We start from the raw sequence: 18,745 nt of genomic DNA, 5'->3' as shown, positions 1-18,745 counted from the left end.
GTTCAAACACTCACAGTAGTAATTACAAAACGAGTCAAATGCAATTTATTAATAAATAAATATCTAAGAAAAGCAATACATCAGTTTATGGCAGTTTGGTGAAAATACAAAGAACGCTGATGTGGAAATACAAATCCAAACATGTAACCAACTAAATGTAGAAATCATATGCCCTGTGTATGGATTATCAGTCCACCATGCAAGCCTCATTAGCAGGTATATATATATATATATGGTACAATCAGTTACAGAATGTACTCATTACATCTTAGTTTAAAATAAACAGATGTCTTCTATTGAAAGAACATCTACCAACCGTAGAAGTATGGAAAGACGCCACACAAGGAAAGTTTAGCCTTTTTGTTTTTGTTTTTGCTTTTGGCAAAAACTGATTTTCATTCCGTATCTGAATAAAATGAATGAAGATATGCATTGATTAGGCCTTCGGATTATAACGTTTAATGTAGTATAACTTCGACAATTAATATATTATTTTGAAATAATGTTACTAGCAACAGGTTTTTAATACCATTGCTGTTGACAAAATCGTATTAGTAAATTGCAAAGCTAGAATAACCATTGGATTGTGAGATTTATGTGAGAATGCTTGACCAATCATGCTGCTCTGGTAGCACCTTATAATATACCAAAAATATTTTAGAAGTATATTGAGGATAATAAAGAATGGTTTTACATGAGACTAGATTCACAATTTTAAGCTGCGGGACTGCAGAGCATGGCAAATCAGGAATATGGAGAACCCAAAAAAAGTGGAAATCCCTCTGGTCAGCCACAGCATTTTGCGTTGAAGCGATCACCTTTACCAAATCAATCTGAAAGGATGATGTTTTAGCACAACGCCTGACTTGTTCTGTATATGTTACTCAGAGCATCTTCTGCACATCATAACTGCCGTTGAGGGAATCCATTGCAAACAATCATTTCTCACAATGATGCATCGATGAACAAATTTCGTTGATTTCTCAGTATATTTATTACTCCACTACGGTACAATGTTTTTGTAGTTTCCAGCCTCGTTCTCATGAACTGAAATTGAAGGTAAAGAGCTCGAAATGATCATAGATGGTAGCCCACTCTTAACCTGACCAACTGGTATAAGAGAATATAGCATAGTTAGATCAAATAAAATGTGCAAAGAACTAAATTTTCAAATGTAATGTTTGTGATGAACCTCTTGATTTTTTTCCCATTAAAGATATTTTCTCCAATATTGAGAAAGTAAATGACAACAAATGTAATACATGTGAGCCTTCTTGTCTAATATTATTTATTTGAAATAGTCATTGAACACTTGAACCGGTCTCTTTTATTTACAATACCACGGGAATACAATTTGTCCCCTTTGGAGCAGAAGCGAGACTGAAATGTGTTTTACCACTTAAATATTGGTTCATACAAATGCAACTGTTCCTTTAAAAATTGAAATGTTTACATTTCGCTGAATTTAGAAAGGCTAGCAAAAGGCAGTTACATCACTTAATTGTCTAGGTTTGCAGTTTAAAAAAGTTGAAAATTCCATGAAAGTTTTATGATCATTCCCAACAAAAAAAATAAAACGTACTGTTAAGGATCATCTTTACCTGATATTGCCCCAATTGCTAACAAAGATATAGGTACATAATGGATTTCTTATCAATCAACAAATGGAAAGTATCAATAGGTATGCAATGCACTTCTGTACAGTCATTTAAACAAGATGTATACAGGATTTACTCTAGTCATCTAATTCACCGTACATAACACAGTCCAGAACTTCACATATCTCTGAGATTTCGGTGAACAGATACAGCAAAGGGGTTCGGATCATCTATGTTTCGGTGAAGGCTACAGCTTGAAGGTTACAAGACTACAGTTCTATGGAGAAGGGAATTCGGATCCCTCTTAAATGTAGATCACAGTGACAGAAAAGATTGGTCTCTGTATAGACCACAGTTCGATACTCTTGAAACAGTCACAAGTTTGGATTCTTCTGAAGTTTCGATGATGGAGTATAGCCAAGAGTTCGGTGATCTCTCTGAGTTTTTCATATGGGCAAGACAGATAAATTCGGATCTTTGGTACAGTTAGAGAGTTCAGATTTCCCTGAGATTTTCAAAGGATAATCTCAGTCAACAGTGTGGATATTTTCAGATGAAGAAAACAGTGATGGGCTTGGACCTCTAGCAATTCGGATCTCTGTTTAGGTGGGTGAATTCGGATGTCATTGCAGTGAGAGGAATTCGGATCAAGTAATGAAGAACAGTGATTACAGTTATACGAAGGACAGTTAGGTGTCATGGAAAGGCTGCAATTCAGTAAGGCAGTGGAACATCAAGGTCTCGGTGCTACCTTAAAGGAAGAACATCAGTACTAGATCAAGGAAAGAGATCAATGCTCTCAATACGAAGACAGCAATAAGATCTCGGTGGTGACAAGCAGATCAAAGAGGAGAAGAAGAAGAGAAGACAGTGTCTTGGTCTTGGAGTGGCTAATAGGTCAAGGGTCTTGGTCTTGGTATTCGTCAATTGGAATCTCTATAAGAAGAATTTGTGCAGTTTTCCTCTCAAAGAGTGAGAGGTTTTGGCCCTGACTCATAGTCTACATGCTGTGTCTCTTGTCTATTTATGTTCATGCATTGGTCACTGTTTGATGAAGAAGAACACTAAGAAACTAACATAAAGGAGATCCTAATCTAATCAAGTAAAAAGCATTCACAAGCAGTCACTAATAGAAGAAAAATCAACTAATACTCATGCCCTAGATTTCTCAACAGCAACGAGGGTCTGTGGTCCATTGGCACATGTCTTGAGGATTTGTTTGTGTTTATGGCAGACCTAGCCGCAGTCTTGAAGAGCAGATCTCCAATCATTGGATGGCCTAATCACCAATCTTCAACACATCATTAGCATGAGGCTTATACCTGAAATATTTCAGTCCTCTGTTAGGGTAAGGGAATGTGAACAATGCAGATCCTTCTTATGATATTTCAGACCTGCTGATTAGGGTATCACACAGTGATATTTTTATGGTCTCCAAAACTAAGGTTTGTGATATAGTTTGAAGTAATTTTCCTTGCAGATTTGTGACTAAGTTAGAGATAGAATACTTAGCCTTGAAGCAGTGACAGTGGTATATGAAAATCTCAACCTTTCCTTCTAAGCATTCATGAACAGATCTATCTTCATTTGAAGTTCGAATAGGCTTGCAAACATTTGTGGCCTAGGTATCCTTGAAGAATGGCACCTAACTATGCTAATAGCATATCTTCGTTTAGGTCTTAGTCCTGAAAGTCTTGGCCTGTGGCTTGAAGAATTGAAGCAACAACAAGAATGTATAATCTCAGCCTATATCCAAAGTCTGTTCCTTGTGGGTTTGTTGTCAAGTGGTGTATCCTTTGTACAGACCATCATTCACTGATTGCAAGTATCTTACAAAATTCTGGTATCATTTGTTGATCATAGCATACCTGTGGTAGTCTTCAGCCTAGTTCATCTCTACAGCTGTCCAGAAGTAAAAGTTTATACAAAGTTATATATGTGCCTGCTGTCCCATCAAAGGAAATAAGCTGCCCTTGTTGGAAGATAGTTGTAACACATAAGTTGTTCCAGAGCTGCCAAAATCATTGGCCCCTCTCTCTTGGAACAAATATTCCAAGTGGAGCCTTTGGCATTCACCTTGACATCATTAAAGGTTTTCACAGACTTAAGACTGGTTGTGGAGGAAGCTTCACCAGTTATAGCAGAGGCATATAATACCCAGGTCTGAAAGTAATTTGTTCCTTGACCTCTATGCTCTAATTCTGGCAATTTTGGAGTCATTTGGTATATCTTGACTTGCCTGTACAGAAGCACTCTATTTCTTGATGCCTTGAACAATCAAGGGTTTCTTAATTAGAAGGAACAAAGAAATAGTTGTGTGAAGTTTGGAATAGACGATTTTGGTTGCAACAACAAGGTTTTTCATCATCGCATCTTGTGTAACAATTAGGGTTTCTGATTTGCAGATCTGCCTGTGCATCATTGTCACTATTCCGCAACAGTATGGTTCAGAGGCTTATATAGCAGCACTAAGAGGTTCGTGTTATGATCAGTTTAAGGAAGTTTGGCTGAGTTTCACTGTTTTGCACTAAGGGTTTTAATATTGGGAGTTCATTGTTATATCTCTTACAGTTGTCTATTCATTGTAAAGTGGGTCATTGTCCCTGGTACAAGAGCCCACAATGTATTGTAAGTGGGTCATTGACCTTGGTACAAAAGCCCACAATAATTTGGTCTAAGCTATTATCATTTTCAGGGTGGTTGGGTGGTGCTACGCAAGTGATTGAAGTCACATTCAGGTTGGAGCCTGAAGATATTGCAGAGTGATTTGAGAAATCTAGGGCATAGCAATTAAGTGATTTCCCTTCTATTAGTAACTACTTGTGAGTGCTTTTTACTTCTTTAGATTAGGATCTTTTACTTATGTTATTACTGTTCTTCTTCATCAAACAACTACCAATGCATAAACCATAAAGAGACAGGAGACAAAAAATATAGGCTATCAGCTAGGGTTAAACCTCTCACTCTTTGAGGGGAAAACCCGCACAAATTATTTTTATAGAGATTCCAATTGACGAATACCAAGACCAAGACCCTTGACCTATTTTCCACTCCAAGGCCAAGACAAGTTCTCTTTTGACAACGACAATCAACCTTCTGCTCCTTTCCTTTTCTCAGCTCTTCTTCCACTTCGATCTTCTTTAGCTTCAAACCTTCGGCCTTCCTACTAGACTTTACCTTCTTTAACTTGGCCTCTCTTCTGCTGCAACTAAGCTTCAAACTTCATACTTTCTCGGCTACTCTTTCTCGGTTCTTTCTACTGCACTTAAGCTTCAGACTTTGGACTTTCCTGGCTACCCTTTCTCAGTTCTTTCAGCTGCACTTAGGCTTCAGACTTCGCACTTTCTTGGCTACCCTTTCTCGGCTCTTTCTTCTGCACCTAAACTTCAGACTTTGCACTTTTTCTGCTACTCTATCTCGGCTCTTTCTTCTGATCTACTTCGCTCTTTCAGCTTCAAACTTGGTGACCAAAAATCTGTCTAGACTTTAAATGAAATTTAGATGGCCCTATTTATAGTGGTTTGCCACTGAAATAAGCCGACTTGAAGAGGGTAAGCTGACATGACTGTTTGGAGGAGTTAATTAATTCATTTGAGACCAACTTGAAGAGGGATGCCTTGTTCTTGTCTTGGAGGGTTACTTCACATTTCTATCGACTCTTACATAAGTGTAATATGCCCAAGAAGGGTCCATCATACATGACATAGTCTCAAATTGATTTTATGACCAAGCCTAAGGACTCACAATGGGAGTCGTACTAAAATAAAATTCCTTGCTCATAAAACCCGTAAGACAAGAATTACAATAATAATTTTATTTTTCTTCTTTTCATCAATTACATAAAATCACAATTACACATGTCATTATGAAGACCGAACCTAGTTACTTTTCAACACTCCCTCTTAACTAGGGAGGTATTCATAATGGTACTTGGTCATTCTCAATCTGAAGAATTTCTCATAAGAAGAGTCAGATTGGTAACCCATCTATATAGCATCATATCAACCAACATTGTCACATAGCAAGGCCTTGACTAACAACTCTATCTCTCCATGAGATCTGAGCACAATGTTGGTGAGACCAATGATGTATAGACACCCTCATCATTGTCTCTCTCGGAACATACCCCACCCGGGTTCTCAAGGTGTGTTCCACCAGGACTATTCTTATCTTGGATTCCCAGTCCTCAAAGAATATCGGTCCTCAATGACTACTCTTATCTTGGATGCCCTAATACATCCTCAAAGAGCATCGGATTCTAGATGCTTACCCAATCCTCCATTATGTCTTCCCAAGTGAAGATAGGAATGATGTGTCTATCTCTCCCTCTTAATTAGGGAGGACATATCTATTCCTACAAAGGAATGTACTCATTCCTACATAAGGAATGTACCTAAGCTCCCTCTTGGCTTAGGAATTTCCAAGTTTCTTCCAAGTAAGAAACTTGTTTTCATGCTCCCTCTTAATTAGGGACCTATAGCAGCTCCTCAGGTGGAGATAATGGGACAACCAACTGCTTGAAGAACTCCTTCTCACGATGTCATGAACTTCTTTTCGTTATCTAGGAGTCTTCATGTTTGGGACTTCTACATAGGGAACTGACCATCCATTACTTTCATCTATGAGTCAGCTATGTCATCATCAGAAAGTGATCCATTAGTCCATATCTGGCCTTCCTTCATGCCATGTTGCTTTATTCATGCCATGTTTACTTAAGGATCTTTCATCCTACTACATGTGCATCGGTGGTGGAAGATATCCATATATCTTCCCTCGACAACCCTGCATAAACCCATCCAGATATTTGTTCAAAAATAAAGGAATGAACATTAAAATCAACATTACCTTTGTGATGGCCTTTCATCATGACATCTTCTAGTTTGTATCAACATCCTACATACATATCGACACATCTCCCAAAGATATATATATTGTCAAGGGTCTCTTTCTTTTTCAGACTTCATTAGAGTCTTCATATCTTACATGAGATATCCTAGTCAAATCTTCTTGGTCTTTCGGATGTTGATAGCCTTTACCCGTGTCACAGGGTTCGTCGAACCTAAAGGTTGAGGTCCGAAATTCGTCGAATTTCAAAAAAAATCTTAAGGTTCGTTTAGGGTCGAGAAGGTTCGGCTCCTGCTGCATGCATTAATTTTATAACGGCATTCATATTGTTATTACCCTAAGGTTTAGGTTCGAGAAGGTTCGGTTCTTGCTGCTATGTCCTAACTTGTACAGTATTCCACATAATCGTCCCAATTTCCCAGTGAGCTTGTGCGCGATTTCCGAGTCATGGTTCAAATTTGTTTGCTTACACGTTGACATTATTATAATTTTACAAGCATTATAATATATTGCAGTATTGAAATCTGCGTACATACATTATAATGTGTTAAAAACATTATATTATAAGGCGTCAACATTATTATAATTCTATAAGTATTACAATGAACTGTAGTATTGAACTCAACGTACATGTATTACAAGCAATACAATATGTTAACACATTACAATGTATTGAACTTAGCTTATATGAGGCATTACAATAGGCTAATGTATATTTATTATTATTATAATAATAATAATAAAGATAAGTTAACATAATTTAAAAATTATATATTTTTACAAGAATTATTTTTAATATATTTTAAATTATATTACATTAACGAAATTAGGGTATTGTTATTTTAAATATTATAAAATAATATAATTTATATTTATGAAAAAATTTAAATTTATTGATATAGTATATGATAAAAATTATAAATATATATTAATTATAAATGAATATAAAAGATTTATGTAATTTTAATTATTATATATATTTTTAAAATTATATCCATGAACGAACCTAATGGCGAACCTCATCGAAAAATTCGAACTCGAATCGAACTTAATTGTAATCGAATTCGAACCCGAACCATGTGACATTGGCCTTTACCATGGTTGCATATTCCATGATCTCTTCCTTCCTTTCGTCACACATCTCATTCCCAGGAGCTTCCGATCAGAGTTCCTCAATTGTTGTCAACCACCTCATACTTCATATGAGGAGATATTATATTGATTCCATTTAGTGAATGTATGACTCATGAGTTATATTCCTGCATTTCTTCGAGGGAGGAGATCCTTCCTTTTGACCATGCTCTCAAGATAGAGCATTGATCCATGTTACCTGCAACCATATGATATGAAAGAGCTTCAATCCCTTGATCTGCTTCACTTTTATGTCATCATACCATCATCCCATGAATTCCACAAGTTTGGAATTATTGATGAAACACTTGCTTCCTCTCTTGATCGGTGAACCTTTTGATGAAGATTCCATCAGAGAATCTTGAGGATCTAAAGTATCCCCATCAACAAATGTTTCCTTTTTTCAGATGTATGATGAACCTTGTACTAGATGACCTTGCCACTTATGTTTCCAATGAGATTCCCAAGAGCTATATCCTTGACTTCCATAGATTCTAACCATCTTTCATGCTTCTCTATGATGATGTCCCGAGCTCTTTCTTTCAATGCTTCTATGATGCCTTGATGCATCCCATTTAGTGAATTATGATAGCCATATCTTACAATAGAAGACTTAGGAATTTGAAAAGAACTTAGGTGAGGAAGACTATCTCAGTCATAGTAGAGATCTCTTACTTCCTCTATCTTGGACTTCTTCTTTTCAGCTTCCTCCACTTCTTCAGTGATATGAGCTTCTTCTCTTCTTCTTTTGTTATTGTCCTTCTTGATCTTAGGACAATCTCTTTTGTAGCTAAGTCACAGGACACGTCCTCCAGGGTCCCGTGTCCCGTATTTTGCGTACTGGACACGAAAACGGCCCTAATACGTGTTGAATATGGTTTTTATCGTGTCCTGTAAAATGGAATACGTATTCGTCGTGTCCTGAATTTGGAAAACGCGTATTTCGTTGGTAGGAAACGCTGCCTGCATACGCTGCAATTTTTTTTGAAAGAAACAAATAATTTTTGAGAGGGGCAGCTTAATGATCAAGTCTAGGCCCTAGTGTTGATATGCTATCCATGGTAATGTTAAATTCTTAAAGTAAAAGTGACATTCTCCTTAATCTTCATTTTCATCCTTTTACTTAAATTTTTAACATTACCATGAAATGACTCAGGATGTTTGAGAGTGGTTCCGGCCTCATTGGATTTCATATGGAGAAAGTAGAATTTTAGATTTCATTCAAAATGCAGCAGACTTATCAGTTTTTCAGGATTGGGAGATTGTAATGTTTCCAGGTGACACCACCTGCCCAGGCTACCCCTGCCACCAGTAGAGGACGTGGTCTACCTCCTATAGCTCCTACTTCTAGTTCTTCAACTTCTAGAGCATAGCAAACTCCACTGCCAACTCCACCAGCACCAACATCTACATCTAGAGGGAAAGGGAAAGCTGTGGAATTTTCTCGCAAGAGGGGCAGAGGAAATCAATAGGATTAGACTTTAGTTATTTTCTTATGTGCTTGTAAGTTGTACATGAACAATGAACATTGAATATTCAAGAATCAAGACCAAGCATATCACATTCTAATTTCTAAATAGTAAATTTTGATTCTATTTATTTTTTTAAAGTGAACTATGAACTTTGAGAAGTAATTATATTTTAATTTGATTAGATAAGCTGCAACCTGCAATTTAATATGGATAAAAAACTATATTTCGGTATATATATATATAAATATATAAAAAACGTGTCCCCCGTGTCCTGTTTCCAAGTCGCTGCGTTTCGTATTGAATACTCGTATTTACGTGTCCACCGTGTCTCGCGTCCTTGTGTCATGTGACTTAGTTTTGTAGTGTCCATATTCTTGACACCCATAGCATTGGATTTTAGCCATGTTCCTTTTCTTTTTCTGAGGACCAAACTTTCCAAATTGTCCCTTTCTTCTTGTCATTGCAGCATAAGCTTGATTCTGCTCCCACATCAGATTTGGCCTTTAGTCTAGATTCTTCAATCTTGCATAGTGGTCATAGATCCCGGAATGGAGTAGCTTCGTGTTGATTTTCCACGATCTTGGGTCTAAGTTAGAATCTTAAAATCCTTGACGCTACCAAACCAAGAATCTCAACAATACTAATTTGCACAGCAGAATATAAACAACAGTGAATCACACGTGCACACAATAAAGACAACCTTTTACATTTTTTAACCCAACTTCGTTATATTAAACAACATATAATATAACAGTTTAGGGCTCTCGTACCAGGGATAATGGCTCTCATACATCCACTCGTACAAGACACAAATTGGGGCTTGGTGTCAATACATTGACAACTAATCTGCCCTCAACAAGATACTCTAACCATCTGGTTGTTGCATGCTCCCTCATCTCCTCTTGGTCGTACCCTGTACCTGCCCAGTACTTTGGCTCCCAATCTGCAGCTCCTGCCTCTATCAATGCTCCAATTCCATTTGGTCACTAAACCTCAGCTGTCAATTTGCTCTCTAGTTGTGCCTTAGTCTATCAAGGCCACAACACATCAAGACTCCTATCGCGTTGTTCACAACTCCACTTGTGAACAACTCTCAATCTGACCACTGCTGCTCCTCAGCTACTTAGGGACTTCTGCCCACTATGGTCTTCTTGCACTGCTCTGATGAAGACCAACATAAGGCACAAAGGGCTGCCACCTATCACTGCAAGATGTCCATCTCCCACAATGAACATGGGCTAGGAAGACTGCCCATCTTCTGTTGTAGATGTCCTTCTCCACACACAAATCTTAGGCTCCACAAGATGCTCCTAGTTGATTAGGCCCTTGAGCTCAACAACTGCCTCTCTCGCAACTACCTTTGTCCATTAAGGTATTGCTCATTGGGCTCCAACTTGGACACCATCACATTGTCCTCCAGTAGACCATAAGTGCCCAATCCACATTCACACTTGGTCCACTCTAACGCCGCCCTCCAACAGTCCACGAGTGACCAAGTCCACGTTGTAGCATCTGCACCTGGTTAGGGCATCCTCACACGTAGGATACACTTACCGCTGCCCACATACCTTTCCAACTCGACCCTTTGCTCTGCAATAGAGGAGCTATTGCACAAATCTAGGCTCCAACAATTGCTGCAACATCTGCCCATTGATTAGGGCATCCGACAGGCCATGTCAACCTAATCACTTGGCTACTACGATTTTCCAAATCTAGTCCTCTCCTAAGACATCCTCCAACTAGCATCCAACTGTCACCAAGTAATCATTTGCAACCTTAACTCGTTGTTGCCTCCTTGCCCTTGAGTTTTGGGCATGCATAAGACTGGTTAGGGCACACCACAACCCTACACCAGTGCCCTAATCTTCTCCACACAGGTTGCTTACATCAGTTGAAGGTTCCTTGGTGTTCTAGGTGATGTTGTAGGGTATGGGCACCTCCACAAAGCTTCCTACAACAACCAACTTAACCCTGAAGCAAACTGGCCACTTCAACACTGTAAACAAACCCTACATACAAGGAGAACACCCCTGGTTTTCCCGTTGTCCCTAGAGATGACTGCGTCCTGATTAGGAGGGCCTTTCTAGGCCTTTCGACCCTCAAAGTTCACCTTCCAATAGCTGCTATAACAGCCTCTCATTGCGGCCCTGAAACAGAGATATACGAACTCAAGATATGCATAAAACAGTCTTCACTTACCTCCATTTACTGCGGTCTGGTCTGCAAGGGAAACACATCAATAAAAGCTCACCAATCTTCCCTTAAAGCTCCTTCCTGGCTGCCTCAGAGCTGGGGCTTTCTCCACAGAGAAATCCGCACTAAAACGCAGAGAACCCCTCTCAAAATTCAGTTGTGGTTTCCTTCATCTTGCCTTAGATCCGCAATTCAAATGCAAAGATAATATGTGGTATAACGTGACTTTGGATGTGTATCTTATGTCTCACATTTGACCTTATTTTATAGCCCTTACAAGGGTTCCAACGAATATGCAAGGTGGCCTTGTACAACTATCCAAAGACACAAGCCGACATGACTTGTCACCCATAAAACCCACTTGCAACTTCAAAAAATCATATCTCAAGTTCTAGAGCTCTGATTTGGGTGATTTTCGAAGCATTGGAATCAACACGCCAAGCTCGATCACCTCAAATTTTCTCATGCTCAAATTCATCGTGGTTTTGGCCCAAATCTTGATGGGTGCAAAACCCCAAGCTTGGGTTTCAAGCCCACAAGCCTACTTGTGGCACTTTGCCCTCCAAACCTCGAACACTAGGGCTTGGAGTACCTCCCAAGCTACACAAAAATCAACACTCCCTCTTAGTGAGGGAGGTACTTCCAAGACTAGGAAGTAACCATCATCATCCGACGACACTAGCCCATCTGGCATCCATCACTGTAGCAAACCCTGTAGAATGAACCTGGCAATCTCGGTAGTGCCTTTGCCTCATCACATCCGAACCTAAAGATCCTGAACCTCCATAGGGATGCTCCCTCTGAGCCTACACAATCTCCACTGGCTCAGTCCTGCAAGCAATCATCCCCCTCGATCAAATATGACTCGTCCAAATCCCACCAATCTCGGATATGCAACATCATGATCCAATGAAGATTCTAGCTTGCCATCTTGTAGTCTGTCACATGAAGCCGTCTCGATCAACCTGATCTCGTCCATGCGAAAGAAACCCTTGAGTTTTCCCAACCATACATGACAAATCAACAGAAGTTCATGATCAACAACCTGCCCTACAACAAACTGTTGTTCATCGTTCTCAGCACCAATCCACCAGAAATCCCAGCCAATCTCGCTGCTAAGCGAGTCAAGACCACATCTCCATGTCTTCAGCTGAACCCTTTGCTCCATGATCTAGAAACTGACAACTCCCTCTAAGTTGCTTTGTTGTGCACACTTTGATTCACAGTCCCTCAAAGTAGCTCAGATACCTTTTGATACCATGTTGATTTTCCACAATCTTGGGTCTAGGTTAGAATCTTAAAATCTTTGACGCTACCAGACCAAGAATCTCAATGATACTACTTTAAGCAACAGAATATAACAATAGTAAATCACACATGCACAAAATATAGAAAACTTTTTACATTTTTCAACTCAACTTTGTTATATTAAACAACATATAATACAATAGTCTAGGGCTCCCGTACTAGGGATAATGGCCCTCATACATCCATTAGTACAAGATACAAATTGGGTCTTGGTGTTAGTACATTGACACCCAATCTGCCCTCAACAAGATACTCTGACCATCTGGCTGTCGCATTCTCCCTCAGCTCCTCTTGGTCGTACCCTGTACCTACCCAGTCCTTTGGCTTCCGATCTGCAGCTCCTACCTCTATCAATGCTCCAAGTCCATCTGGCCACTAAACCTAAGTTGTCAATCTGCTCTCTAGTTGTGCCTTAGTCCATCAAGGACACAACACATTGAGACTCTTGTCGAGTTGTTCACAGCTCCACTTCTGAAAAACTCTCAATCTGCCCATTGCTGCTCCTCAACTACTCAGGGACTTCCGCCCACTATGGTCTTCCTGTGTTGCTCCGATGAAGACCAACATAGGGCATGGAGGGCTGCCACCTATCACTGCAAGATGTCCATCTCCCACAATGAACACAAGCTAGGAGGACTACCCATCTTCTGTTGTAGATGTCCTTCTCCACACACAAGTCTCAGACTCCACAAACTGCTCCTGGTTGATTAGACCCTTGAGCTCAACAACTGCCTCTCTCACAACCACCTTTGTCCATCAAGGTGTTGCTCACTGGGCTCCAACTTGGACACGATCAGGCTGTCCTCCAGTAGACCATAAGTGCCCAATCCACATTCACACTTGGTCCACTCTCACACTGCCCTCCAATAGTCCACAAGTGATCAAGTCCATGTTGTGGCATTTGCACCTAATTAGGGCATCCTCACACATAGGAGACCCTTACACACGACTGCTCACAGACTTCTCCAACTCAACCCTTTGCTTTGCAATAAAGGAGCTATTGCACAAATCTAGGCTCCAACAACTGCTGCAACATCTGCCCACTGATTAGGGCATCTGACAGTCCATGTCAACCTAATCACTTGGCTGCTACAGTTTTCCAAATCTAGTCCTCTCCTAGGACATCCTCCAACTAGCATCCAACTGTCACCAAGGAGTCATCTGCAACCTTAACTCGTTGTTGCCTCACAACAACCCTACACCAGTGCCCTAATCTTCTCCACACAGGTTGCTTACATCAGCTGAAGGTTCCTTGGTGTTCTAGGTGATGTTGTAAAGTATGGGCACTTCTACAAAGCTTCCTACAACAACCAACTTAACCCTGAAGCAAATTGACCACTTCAGCACTGTAAACAAACCCTACATACAAGGAGAACACCCTTGTTTTGTTTGTTCTCCCTAGAGATGACTGCATCCTAATTAGGAGGGCCTTTCTAGGCCTTTTGACCCTCTAAGTTCACCTCCCAACCGCTGCTGTAACAGCCTCTCACTGCGGCCCCTGAAACAGAGATATACGAACTCAGGATATGCACAAAACAGTCTTCACTTACCTCCATTTGCTGCAGCCTGGTCTGCAAGGGAAGCACATCAATAAAAGCCCACAAATCTGCCCTTAAAGCTCCTTCCTGGTTGCCTCATAGCTGTGGCTTTCTCCACAGAGAAATCTGCACTAAAACGCAGAGAGAACCCCTCTCAAAACACGACTGTGGTTTCCTTCATCTTGCCTTAGATCCGCACTTCAAACGCAAAGATAATCTGTGGTATAACGTGACTTTGGATGTGTATCTTATGTCTCACATTTGACCTTAATTTATAGCCCTTACAAGGGTTCCAACGAATATGCAAGGTATTCTTGTACAACTATCCAAAGACACAAGCCGACATGACTTGTCACCCATAAAATCCACTTGCAACTTCAAAAATTCATATCTCAAGTTCTAGAGCTCTGATTTGGGTGATTTTCAAAGCACTGGAATCGGCACACCAGGCTCTATCACGTCAAATTTTTTCATGCTCAAATTCATAATTGTTTTGGCCCAAATCTCGATGGGTGGAAAACCCCAAGCTTGGGTTTCAAGCACACAAGCCCACTTGTGACGCTTTTCCCTCCAAACCCCAAACACTAGAGTTTGGAGTACCATCCAAGCTACACAAAAATCAACACTTCTTTCTTCCCATAGATACTTGAAGTGAGGTTACCCCACTCCTCCGATAGTGCATTTAATACAACTGTAGTCATTTCTCTATCAAACATGACTTCTCACAGATCTTGTAGTTGATCCCGGATCTTAGATATCCTCATAAAGTATGATGTTATTCCATCTTCCCTTGACATCTTCAACTTGTAGAGTTCTTGCCTTAATGAGATGACTTCTCCAGCAGTGCTTACAGAATATAACTCTACCAGTTTGTTAAAGATTTATTTTGAAGTTTCAAGTTTAGATACATATGGAATGAGGGGATCCTTGATGGATTCTATGAGAATTCTTTGAGCTCTAACTTCCCCTTTCATATTCTTGGCAAGAGCTTGAGCATCTTCCTCTCTTGGTTTAGTGATAGAACCTTTGACATTTTCCATAATCTCATTTTCAATGAGATTCAGATCTGTCCTTTTCTTCCATGCAAGATAGTTTGAAGCCCAAACCAATTTGTTGATGTCCTTCCAAAAAGGCATTTTGACAGATTCAGATGTGGACATAAATATACCTACTTGAAAGGATGCTCCTTCTTGCTGCTTCCTTAATGTTGTTGATGATATAGAGGATAGAAAACTTCTCCTTGATGAAGGTAGTTTTCTTCAAGAATGATCCCTGATCCTACAAAGAGTGAGATGATACCGCCTTTTGATCTAGCTCCAATTGGATGAATAGTCTTCAAAACACTTTATCTTGACTAGGTGTAGTGTTTTGGCCTTCTTCCTCTTGATGATGATTCGTGGACTTCTTTGATCTAGGGTTATGATGCTTCCTTTGACTTCAAGATGATCTTCGCTTTGATGCCTTCCTTGAGTGTCTCTTGATAAGATGCCCTTCCTTGACTTAGTCACCTTAGCTCTGATACCATGTTGAGAAATCTAGGGCATATCATTTAAGTGATTTCTCTTCTATTAGTAACTTCTTGTGAGTGCTTTTTACTTCTATAGATTAAGATCTTCTTTTACTTAGGTTATTAGTGTTCTTCTTCATCAAACAACTACCAATGCATAAACCATCAGAGACAGGAGACACAAAATATAGGCTGTCAAACAGGGCTAAAACTTTTCACTCTTTGAGAGGAAAACCTACACAAATTCTTCTTATAGAGATTCCAATTGATGAATACCAAGACCAAGAACCTTGACCTATTTGCCACTCCAAGACCAAGACACAAGTTCTCTTTTGACAACGACAATCAACCTTCTGCTCCTTTCCTTTTCTCGGCTCCTCTTCCACTTCGATCTTCTTTAGCTTCAAACCATCCGCCTTCCTTCTAAACTTCACCTTCATTGTCTCGGCCTCTCTTCCCCTGCAACTAAGCTTCAGACTTCGCACTTTCTTGGCTACTCTTTCTCAGTTCTTTCTGTTGCACCTAAGCTTCAGACTTTGCACTTTCCTGGCTACCCTTTCTTGGTTCTTTTTGCTGCACTTAGGCTTCAAACCTCGCACTTTCTTGGCTACCCTTTCTCGACTCTATCTTCTGCACCTAAACTTGAGACCTCACACTTTCTCGGGTACCCTATATGACCTTGGACAGCTCATATGAGGCAGCTGATATTTTTATTGGATTCCTCTCTCCGAGAGGTGTAGGATTGATGTAAAGACCATCCCATTTTGACATGTACAAATGGAATTATGAATTTATTTTGATTATGGACAAATTGTCAAGGTCGGCCAGTCATCTAATTTGCACCTCAACGTTGCATATAAATTCAAGAGGCCTCCTCCTCATTTTGGCACTTCACTCACACATCTCTCCTTCATTGTTTGGGTACGAATCTTCTGAGGCTTCTCTCTCCACACGTGCGAAGAAGGGATTGTTCTTTTGTTGTCCCTGCATTGACCAGTGTTGACCGAAAGTTGCAAGAAGTTGTTTTGACCAGCGTTGACCATCTTTGACTATGGTTTTGTGTGGGGTATTTCTGTTTGGGCAGGCCGCAGTTCTAGGCATGAAATCCGAGGTTGTTTGACCTCTGTTTGACCAGTGTTGATTGTGCTAGGGTTTGTTGCTGCATTGACTTTTGTTGACCAGATATTTTCAGATTGTTTTTGGGCTGATTTGACTTGCGATTGGAGGCCGAGTTGACCGCGCTGTTTTGGAGGTCAAAATCTGCCCTGTTGACCAGCGTTGACTTTCTGGTTAGGGCTTTATGTTTCTGTTGTTTGACAGATCATATTTAGAGGGAGAATTGTAGAGGAGAGAGAGGGTAGCAGCATCAATCGAGAGTGCAAGGGTCGAAGACGTAGAGCAGAGAAGGGACAGTGCAAAGGTTTTGACGCAGAGGGGCAACACAGACGCTGACACTGAGACTGTGCAGTCCCCACGCAGACGCTGACGCAGTGAGACGCAGAGGGGGCAGCAGCAGGTCCTCTCCTGGATCAGAATCTCACCGGGAAGTGTGAGAGAACTGTCAGTTAATTTTTCACAAAGATTCCTCTTCTATTCTGTTGGTTGTATCTTGTACATGAGATTTTTGTTGAAGATTAATAAATAAACCCACATAAGCTGCACCGGTTTTCCCGCATTGGGTTTTCCCGGGGACAATTGTCCAAAAATAACTGTCATTGTGATTATACTTGTGCTAGTATTTTTCCTTGCCTTTACTTTCCGCAGTATTTTAATTGTGAAGGCTGCAGTAGAATTTATTTCGATATTTGCCGTAGAAACACTGTGAATAATTTATTTCTGAATTAGCAAGTAGAAGAAATAATATCAGTCACTGCAGTTGCATTTCTATCTAGAAAATTTCACAAAAAGTGGTAAAGTATGGAATGGTTATGGACACACTACTTCAATCTAGGTTTCTCAAGTCGTGTCCCTTGTATAACCCTAAGGTGTCAGAGGAGGTCCCACTAGACTAGGGTCAAAGACTAACCTCCCTAATAAGGTGAGAGAACAAGTTTACAGTCAAGATCAGGAAATCAATCAAATCTTCCCCTTATCCATGTTAGAATGCCGACAACATTAAGTAAATACAATTTACTGCAAGATGGTTAAAATCAGTGTTGATAATATAGGTATCGGGAAAATATCGGCGAGGGTCCAGAAAATATCTTATCGGCAATATCGGTGAAAATATCGGCAAATATCGGCAAGCATAAAAAATGCATAATATATTCATTTTTTTCAGATTTTTAAACATATAAAGCAATAACAACATGAAATAAACACATTGGCACATAAATATGAAGAAAACACTGATATATATGATGTCAAATAGAAATGATACATCAAAGGCGATACCAAATCCTGCTGATCCCTGATAATTGTCCATTCAAGGACTCAAATGTGGAGAACCAATACAAAATAACATCACATATATAAAAGTATCTCATCATCATGAGTTATATGTAGCACAACAAATAAAACTAGCAGCTATCTATCTGAAATCACTGCCCTCTCCCCCTTTTACGGGAAAACATGATGGGTTGTTTGCCAGGCCTGCCCCTAGTAGTAGGAGGCCCTGACCCTGCCTCTGCACCTAATGTCAAATAATGAGTGCTAGGTATGGGGCTATGCTCTCCTATATCTATAGCAGATGGTGTTGATGCTGATGCTCCCGCAGTGTCCTCCTCCTCCTCCTCCTGCTCCTCCTCTGAGTGTTGCTGCTCCTCTGACTCCGAGTCCTCTTGCTGCCCCTGCTCTAATGGATCATCTGCCACTGGCTCTAACCATGAAGGTGACTCCTCCAAGAGGGGCTCCTCGGACTCCACCCTCCACGGAGACAATACATCAATATTGTCTAAGCTAAGTCACATGACACGAGGACACGTAAATACGAGTATTCAATACGAAACACAATGACCTGGAAACAAGACACGGGGGACACGTTTTATATATATATACCAAAATATAGTTTTTTATCCATATTAAATTGCAGGTTGCAGCGTATTTAATCAAATTAAAATATAATTACTTCTCAAAGTTCATAGTTCACTTTAAAAAAATAAATAGAATCAAAATTTACTATTTAGAAATTAGAATGTGATATGCTTGGTCTTG

At 40.0% G+C, this 18,745-nt stretch overlaps 1 protein-coding gene across 2 annotated transcripts in view; it reads right to left on the bottom strand.

Annotated features, from left to right (window-relative positions):
* Positions 1 to 666: 666 nt before the first annotated feature.
* The window catches only part of LOC149258983 (MMS19 nucleotide excision repair protein homolog), a 419,217-nt gene continuing 401,138 nt past the window's right edge, over positions 667 to 18,745 (bottom strand). For both annotated transcript variants that reach the window (XM_089417142.1, XM_089417149.1), the window contains one exon: positions 667 to 1,110. The gene's annotated coding sequence lies outside the window, so the exon portion shown is untranslated. The remainder of the gene's footprint in view (positions 1,111 to 18,745) is intronic.

The sequence above is a fragment of the Pinus tabuliformis genome, chromosome 6 (assembly GCF_031772625.1).
Source record: "Pinus tabuliformis cultivar Carrire ecotype Pingquan chromosome 6, CPIR1, whole genome shotgun sequence".
Classification (NCBI taxonomy): domain Eukaryota; kingdom Viridiplantae; phylum Streptophyta; class Pinopsida; order Pinales; family Pinaceae; genus Pinus; species Pinus tabuliformis.
Note: the sequence above shows the minus strand (reverse complement) of the source record. Positions and strands in the feature narration are given on the sequence as shown.